Raw genomic sequence first — 8,767 nt, forward strand, 5'->3', positions numbered from 1 at the left:
AACACTGTCTCCTAATGGAAAGAAGTGAGATTCCACATGTCCCACATCTCCTAGGAGTTCCATTTGGTGCGTCCAAAATGATGTCCGATCATATGGTACGTTCGACGCAAACCGTGCACCAATCTTGCGTCAAGATTAGCACTATATCCAAAAGGCCGAAACGAGCTTCCACTTGAGCCTCATCACCTAGTGGTACCATCGAGTGCGTCCAAAACAATTTATAAGCCTATGGTACGTCTAGCGCAAACCATGCACCTATCTTGCACCGACACTAACACTGTCTCCAAACGGAATGAACTGAGATTTCACATGACCCACGTCACCTAACCGACACCAACACTGTCTCCAAACGGAAAGAAGCGATATTCCACATGACCCATGTCACCTAGGAGTTCCATCGGTTGCGTCCAAAATGATTTGTAAGCCTATGGTACATATAGCGCAAACCATGCACCTATCTTGCACCAACACTAACACTGTCTCTAAATGGAATGAAGTGAGATTCCACATGACCCACGTCACCTAGGAGTTCCGTCGGGTGCGTCCAAAATGATTTCTGATCCAATGGTACGTTTGACGCAAACCATGCACCTTTCTTGCGTCAAGATTAGCACCATGTCCGAAAGGCCGAAACGAGCTTCCAGTTGAGCCTATGGTACGTCTAGTGCAAACCATGCACCTATCTTGCACCAACAATAACACTGTCTCCAAACAGAAAGAAGTGAGATTCCACATGACCCACATCACCTAGGAGTTCCATCGGGTGCGTCCAAAACGATTTCGGAGCCAATGGTACGTTCCACGCAAACCGCGCACCTATCTTGCATCGAGATTCGCACTATATCTGAAAGTCCAAAACAAGCTTCCACTTGAGCCTCGTCACCTAGTGGTACCATCGAGCATGTGCAAAACAATTTATAAGCCAATGGTACGTCAAGCGCAAACCATGCACCTATCTTGCACCGACACTAACACTGTCTCCAAACAGAATGAAGTGAGATTCCACATGACCCATGTCGCCTAACCGACACCAACACAGTCTCCAAACAGAAAGAAGCGATATTCCACATGACCCACGTCACCTACGAGTTCCATCGGTTGCATCCAAAATGATTTGTAAGCCTATGGTACATCTAGCGCAAATCATGCACCTATCTTGCACCAACACTTACACTGTCTCCAAACGGAATGAAGTGAGATTCCACATGACCCACATCACATAGGAGTTCCATCGGGTGCATCCAAAATGATTTCCGATCCAATGGTACATTTGACGCAAACTGTGCACCTTTCTTGCGTCAAGATTAGCACCATGTCCGAAAGGCCGAAACGAGCTTCCAGTTGAGCCTATGGTACGTCTAGTGCAAACCGTGTACCTATCTTGCACCGACATTAACATTGTCTCCAAACGGAAAGAAGTGAGATTCCACATGACCCACAACACCTAGGAGTTCCAACGGGTGCGTCCAGAATGATTTCTGAGCCAATGGTACATTCCACGCAAACCGTGCACCTATCTTGCGTCGAGATTAGCACTATATCTGAAAGTCCGAAATGAGCTTCCACTTGAGCCTCGTCACCTAGTGGTACAATTGAGCGCGTGCAAAATGATTTATAAGCCTATGGTACGTCTAGCGCAAACCATGCACCTATCTTGCACCGACACCAACACAGTCTCCAAATGGAAAGAAGTGAGATTCCACATGACCCACGTCACTTTGGAGTTCCATCAGGTGCCTCCAAATGATTTGTAAGTCTATGGTACATCTAGCGTAAACCATGCACCCATCTTGCACCGACACTAACACTGTCTCCAAATGGAATGAAGTGAGATTCCACTTGACCCACGTCACCTAACCGACACCAACACTGTCTCCAAATGGAAAGAAGCGAGATTCCACATGACCCATATCACCTAGGAGTTCCATCGGGTGCGTCCAAAATATTTTGTAAGCCTATGGTACATCTAACGCAAACCATGCACCGATCTTGCATCAACATTAACACTGTCTCCAAACGGAATGAAGTGAGATTCCACAAGACCCACGTCACCTAACTGACACCAACACTATCTCCAAACGGAAAGAAGCGATATTCCACATGACGCACATCACCTAGGAGTTCCATCTGTTGTGTCCAAAACGATTGTAAGCCTATGGTACATCATACGCAAACCATGCACCTTTTTTGCACCGACACTAACACTGTTTCCAAACGGAATGAAGTGAGATTCAACATGACCCACTTCACCATGGAGTTCCATCGGGTGCGTCCAAAATGATTTCCGATCCAATGGTACGTTTGATGCAAACCGTGCACCTATCTTGCGTCAAGATTAGCACCATGTCCGAAAGGCCGAAATGAGCTTCCAGTTGACCCTATGGTACGTCTAGCGCAAACCATGCACCTATCTTGCACCGACATTAACACTGTCTCCAAACAGAAAGAAGTGAGATTCCACATGACCCACATCACCTAGGTGTTCCATCGGGTGCATCCAAAATGATTTCTATGCCAATGGTACGTTCCACGCAAACCATGCTCCTATCTTGCGTCAAGATTTGCACTATATCCGACAGGCCGAAACGAGCTTCCACTTGAGCCTCATCACCTAGTGGTACATCGGGTGCGTCCAAAACGATTTATAAGCCTATGTTACATTTAGCGCAAACCATGCACCTATCTTGCACCGACACTAACACTGTCTCCTAATGGAAAGAAGTGAGATTCCACATGTCCCACATCTCCTAGGAGTTCCATTTGGTGCGTCCAAAATGATGTCCGATCATAAGGTACGTTCGACGCAAACCGTGCACCAATCTTGCGTTAGGATTAGCACTATATCCGAAAGGCCGAAACGAGCTTCCACTTGAGCCTCATCACCTAGTGGTACCATCGAGTGCGTCCAAAACAATTTATAAGCCTATGGTATGTCTAGCGCAAACCATGCACCTATGTTGCACCGACACTAACACTATCTCCAAACGGAATGAACTGAGATTTCACATGACCCATGTCACCTAACTGACACCAACACTGTCTCCAAATGGAAAGAAGCGATATTCCACATGACCCACGTCACCTAGGAGTTCCATCGGTTGCGTCCAAAACGATTTGTAAGCCTATGGTACATATAGCGCAAACCATGCACCGATCTTGCCCCAACACTAACACTGTCTCCAAATGGAATGAAGTGAGATTCCACATGACCCACGTCACCTAGGAGTTCCGTCGGGTGCGTCCAAAATGATTTCTGATCCAATGGTACGTTTGACGCAAACCGTGCACCTTTCTTGTGTCAAGATTAGCACCATGTCTGAAATGCCGAAACGAGCTTCCAGTTGAGCCTATGGTACGTCTAGTGCAAACCATGCACCTATCTTGCACCGACATTAACACTGTCTCCAAATGGAAAGAAGTGAGATTCCACATGACCCACATCACCTAGGAGTTCCATCTGGTGCGTCCAAAACGATTTCGGAGCCAATGGTACGTTCCACGCAAACCGTGCACCTATCTTGCGTCGAGATTAGCACTATATCCAAAAGTCCAAAATGAGCTTCCACTTGAGCCTTGTCACCTAGTGGTACCATTGAGCGCGTGCAAAATGATTTATAAGCCTATGGTACATCTAGCGCAAACCATGCACCTATCTTGCACCGACACCAACACAGTCTCCAAATGGAAAGAAGTGAGATTCCACATGACCCACGTCACCTAGGACTTCCATCGGGTGCGTCTAAACGATTTGTAAGTCTATGGTACATCTAGCGTAAACCATGCACCCATCTTGCACCGACACTAACACTGTCTCCAAATGGAATGAAGTGAGATTCCACATGACCCACGTCACCTAGCCAACACCAACACTGTCTCCAAATGGAAAGAAGCGAGATTCCACATGACCCACGTCACCTAGGAGTTCCGTCGGGTGCATCCAAAATGATTTCTGATCCAATGGTACGTTTGACGCAAACCGTGCACCTTTCTTGCGTCAAGATTAGCACCATGTCTGAAAGGCCGAAATGAGCTTCCAGTTGAGCCTATGGTACGTCTAGTGCAAACCATGCACCTATCTTGCACCGACATTAACATTGTCTCCAAACGGAAAGAAGTGAGATTCCACATGACCCACAACACCTAGGAGTTCCAACGGGTGCGTCCAGAATGATTTCTGAGCCAATGGTACATTCCACGCAAACCGTGCACCTATCTTGCGTCGAGATTAGCACTATATCTGAAAGTCCGAAATGAGCTTCCACTTGAGCCTCGTCACCTAGTGGTACAATTGAGCGCGTGCAAAATGATTTATAAGCCTATGGTACGTCTAGCGCAAACCATGCACCTATCTTGCACCGACACCAACACAGTCTCCAAATGGAAAGAAGTGAGATTCCACATGACCCACGTCACTTTGGAGTTCCATCAGGTGCCTCCAAATGATTTGTAAGTCTATGGTACATCTAGCGTAAACCATGCACCCATCTTGCACCGACACTAACACTGTCTCCAAATGGAATGAAGTGAGATTCCACTTGACCCACGTCACCTAACCGACACCAACACTGTCTCCAAATGGAAAGAAGCGAGATTCCACATGACCCATATCACCTAGGAGTTCCATCGGGTGCGTCCAAAATATTTTGTAAGCCTATGGTACATCTAACGCAAACCATGCACCGATCTTGCATCAACATTAACACTGTCTCCAAACGGAATGAAGTGAGATTCCACAAGACCCACGTCACCTAACTGACACCAACACTATCTCCAAACGGAAAGAAGCGATATTCCACATGACGCACATCACCTAGGAGTTCCATCTGTTGTGTCCAAAACGATTGTAAGCCTATGGTACATCATACGCAAACCATGCACCTTTTTTGCACCGACACTAACACTGTTTCCAAACGGAATGAAGTGAGATTCAACATGACCCACTTCACCATGGAGTTCCATCGGGTGCGTCCAAAATGATTTCCGATCCAATGGTACGTTTGATGCAAACCGTGCACCTATCTTGCGTCAAGATTAGCACCATGTCCGAAAGGCCGAAATGAGCTTCCAGTTGACCCTATGGTACGTCTAGCGCAAACCATGCACCTATCTTGCACCGACATTAACACTGTCTCCAAACAGAAAGAAGTGAGATTCCACATGACCCACATCACCTAGGTGTTCCATCGGGTGCATCCAAAATGATTTCTATGCCAATGGTACGTTCCACGCAAACCATGCTCCTATCTTGCGTCAAGATTTGCACTATATCCGACAGGCCGAAACGAGCTTCCACTTGAGCCTCATCACCTAGTGGTACATCGGGTGCGTCCAAAACGATTTATAAGCCTATGTTACATTTAGCGCAAACCATGCACCTATCTTGCACCGACACTAACACTGTCTCCTAATGGAAAGAAGTGAGATTCCACATGTCCCACATCTCCTAGGAGTTCCATTTGGTGCGTCCAAAATGATGTCCGATCATAAGGTACGTTCGACGCAAACCGTGCACCAATCTTGCGTTAGGATTAGCACTATATCCGAAAGGCCGAAACGAGCTTCCACTTGAGCCTCATCACCTAGTGGTACCATCGAGTGCGTCCAAAACAATTTATAAGCCTATGGTATGTCTAGCGCAAACCATGCACCTATGTTGCACCGACACTAACACTATCTCCAAACGGAATGAACTGAGATTTCACATGACCCATGTCACCTAACTGACACCAACACTGTCTCCAAATGGAAAGAAGCGATATTCCACATGACCCACGTCACCTAGGAGTTCCATCGGTTGCGTCCAAAACGATTTGTAAGCCTATGGTACATATAGCGCAAACCATGCACCGATCTTGCCCCAACACTAACACTGTCTCCAAATGGAATGAAGTGAGATTCCACATGACCCACGTCACCTAGGAGTTCCGTCGGGTGCGTCCAAAATGATTTCTGATCCAATGGTACGTTTGACGCAAACCGTGCACCTTTCTTGTGTCAAGATTAGCACCATGTCTGAAATGCCGAAACGAGCTTCCAGTTGAGCCTATGGTACGTCTAGTGCAAACCATGCACCTATCTTGCACCGACATTAACACTGTCTCCAAATGGAAAGAAGTGAGATTCCACATGACCCACATCACCTAGGAGTTCCATCTGGTGCGTCCAAAACGATTTCGGAGCCAATGGTACGTTCCACGCAAACCGTGCACCTATCTTGCGTCGAGATTAGCACTATATCCAAAAGTCCAAAATGAGCTTCCACTTGAGCCTTGTCACCTAGTGGTACCATTGAGCGCGTGCAAAATGATTTATAAGCCTATGGTACATCTAGCGCAAACCATGCACCTATCTTGCACCGACACCAACACAGTCTCCAAATGGAAAGAAGTGAGATTCCACATGACCCACGTCACCTAGGACTTCCATCGGGTGCGTCTAAACGATTTGTAAGTCTATGGTACATCTAGCGTAAACCATGCACCCATCTTGCACCGACACTAACACTGTCTCCAAATGGAATGAAGTGAGATTCCACATGACCCACGTCACCTAGCCAACACCAACACTGTCTCCAAATGGAAAGAAGCGAGATTCCACATGACCCACGTCACCTAGGAGTTCCATCGGGTGTGTCCAAAACAATCTGTAAGCCTATGGTACATCTAGCGCAAACCATGCACCCATCTTGCATCGACACTAACACTGTCTCCAAACGGAATGAAGTGAGATTCCACAAGACCCACGTCACCTAACCGACACCAACACTATCTCCAAACGGAAAGAAGCGATATTCCACATGACGCACGTCACCTAGGAGTTCCATCGGTTGCGGCCAAAAAGATTGTAAGCCTATGGTACATCATGCGCAAACCATGCACCTTTCTTGCACCGAAACTAACACTGTCTCCAAACGGAATGAAGTAGATTCAACATGACCCACGTCACCTAGGAGTTCCATCGGGTGCGTCCAAAATGATTTCCGATCCAATGGTACGTTTGATGCAAACCGTCCACCTATCTTGCGTCAAGATTAGCACCATGTCCGAAAGGCCAAAATGAGCTTCCAGTTGACCCTATGGTACGTCTAGCGCAAACCATGCACCTATCTTGCACCGACATTAACACTGTCTCCTAATGGAAAGAAGTGAGATTACACATGTCCCACATCTCCTAGGAGTTCCATTTGGTGCATCCAAAACGATTTCTGTGCCAATGGTATGTTCCACGCAAACCATGCTCCTATCTTGCTTCAAGATTTGCACTATATCCAAAAGGCCGAAACGAGCTTCCACTTGAGCCTCGTCACCTAGTGGGACCATCGGGTGCGTCCAAAATGATTTATAAGCCTATGTTACATCTAGCGCAAACCATGCACCTATCTTGCACCGACACTAACATTGTCTCCTAATGGAAAGAAGTGAGATTCCACATGTCCCACATCTCCTAGGAGTTCCATTTGGTGCGTCCAAAATGATGTCCGATCATATGGTACGTTCGACGCAAACCGTACACCAATCTTGCGTCAAGATTAGCACTATATCCAAAAGGCCGAAACGAGCTTCCACTTGAGCCTCATCACCTAGTGGTACCATCGAGTGCGTCCAAAACAATTTATAAGCCTATGGTACGTCTAGCGCAAACCATGCACCTATCTTGCACCGACACTAACACTGTCTCCAAACGGAATGAACTGAGATTTCACATGACCCACGTCACCTAACCGACACCAACACTGTCTCCAAATGGAAAGAAGCGATATTCCACATGACCCATGTCACCTAGGAGTTCCATCGGTTGCGTCCAAAATGATTTGTAAGCCTATGGTACATATAGCGCAAACCATGCACCTATCTTGCACCAACACTAACACTGTCTCTAAATGGAATGAAGTGAGATTCCACATGACCCACGTCATCTAGGAGTTCCGTCGGGTGCGTCCAAAATGATTTCTGATCCAATGGTACGTTTGACGCAAACCATGCACCTTTCTTGCGTCAAGATTAGCACCATGTCCGAAAGGCCGAAACGAGCTTCCAGTTGAGCCTATGGTACGTCTAGTGCAAACCATGCACCTATCTTGCACCAACAATAACACTGTCTCCAAACAGAAAGAAGTGAGATTCCACATGACCCACATCACCTAGGAGTTCCATCGGGTGCGTCCAAAACGATTTCGGAGCCAATGGTACGTTCCACGCAAACCGCGCACCTATCTTGCATCGAGATTCGCACTATATCTGAAAGTCCAAAACAAGCTTCCACTTGAGCCTCGTCACCTAGTGGTACCATCGAGCATGTGCAAAACAATTTATAAGCCTATGGTACGTCTAGCGCAAACCATGCACCTATCTTGCACCGACACTAACACTGTCTCCAAACAGAATGAAGTGAGATTCCACATGACCCATGTCGCCTAACCGACACCAACACAGTCTCCAAACAGAAAGAAGCGATATTCCACATGACCCACGTCACCTAGGAGTTCCATCGGTTGCATCCAAAACGATTTGTAAGCCTATGGTACATCTAGCGCAAATCATGCACCTATCTTGCACCAACACTTACACTGTCTCCAAATGGAATGAAGTGAGATTCCACATGACCCACGTCACGTAGGAGTTCCATCGGGTGCATCCAAAATGATTTCCGATCCAATGGTACATTTGACGCAAACCGTGCACCTTTCTTGCGTCAAGATTAGCACCATGTCCGAAAGGCCGAAACGAGCTTCCAGTTGAGCCTATGGTACGTCTAGTGCAAACCATGT

Source organism: Miscanthus floridulus, chromosome 3 (assembly GCF_019320115.1).
Source record: "Miscanthus floridulus cultivar M001 chromosome 3, ASM1932011v1, whole genome shotgun sequence".
In the NCBI taxonomy this organism is placed as follows: Eukaryota; Viridiplantae; Streptophyta; class Magnoliopsida; order Poales; family Poaceae; genus Miscanthus; species Miscanthus floridulus.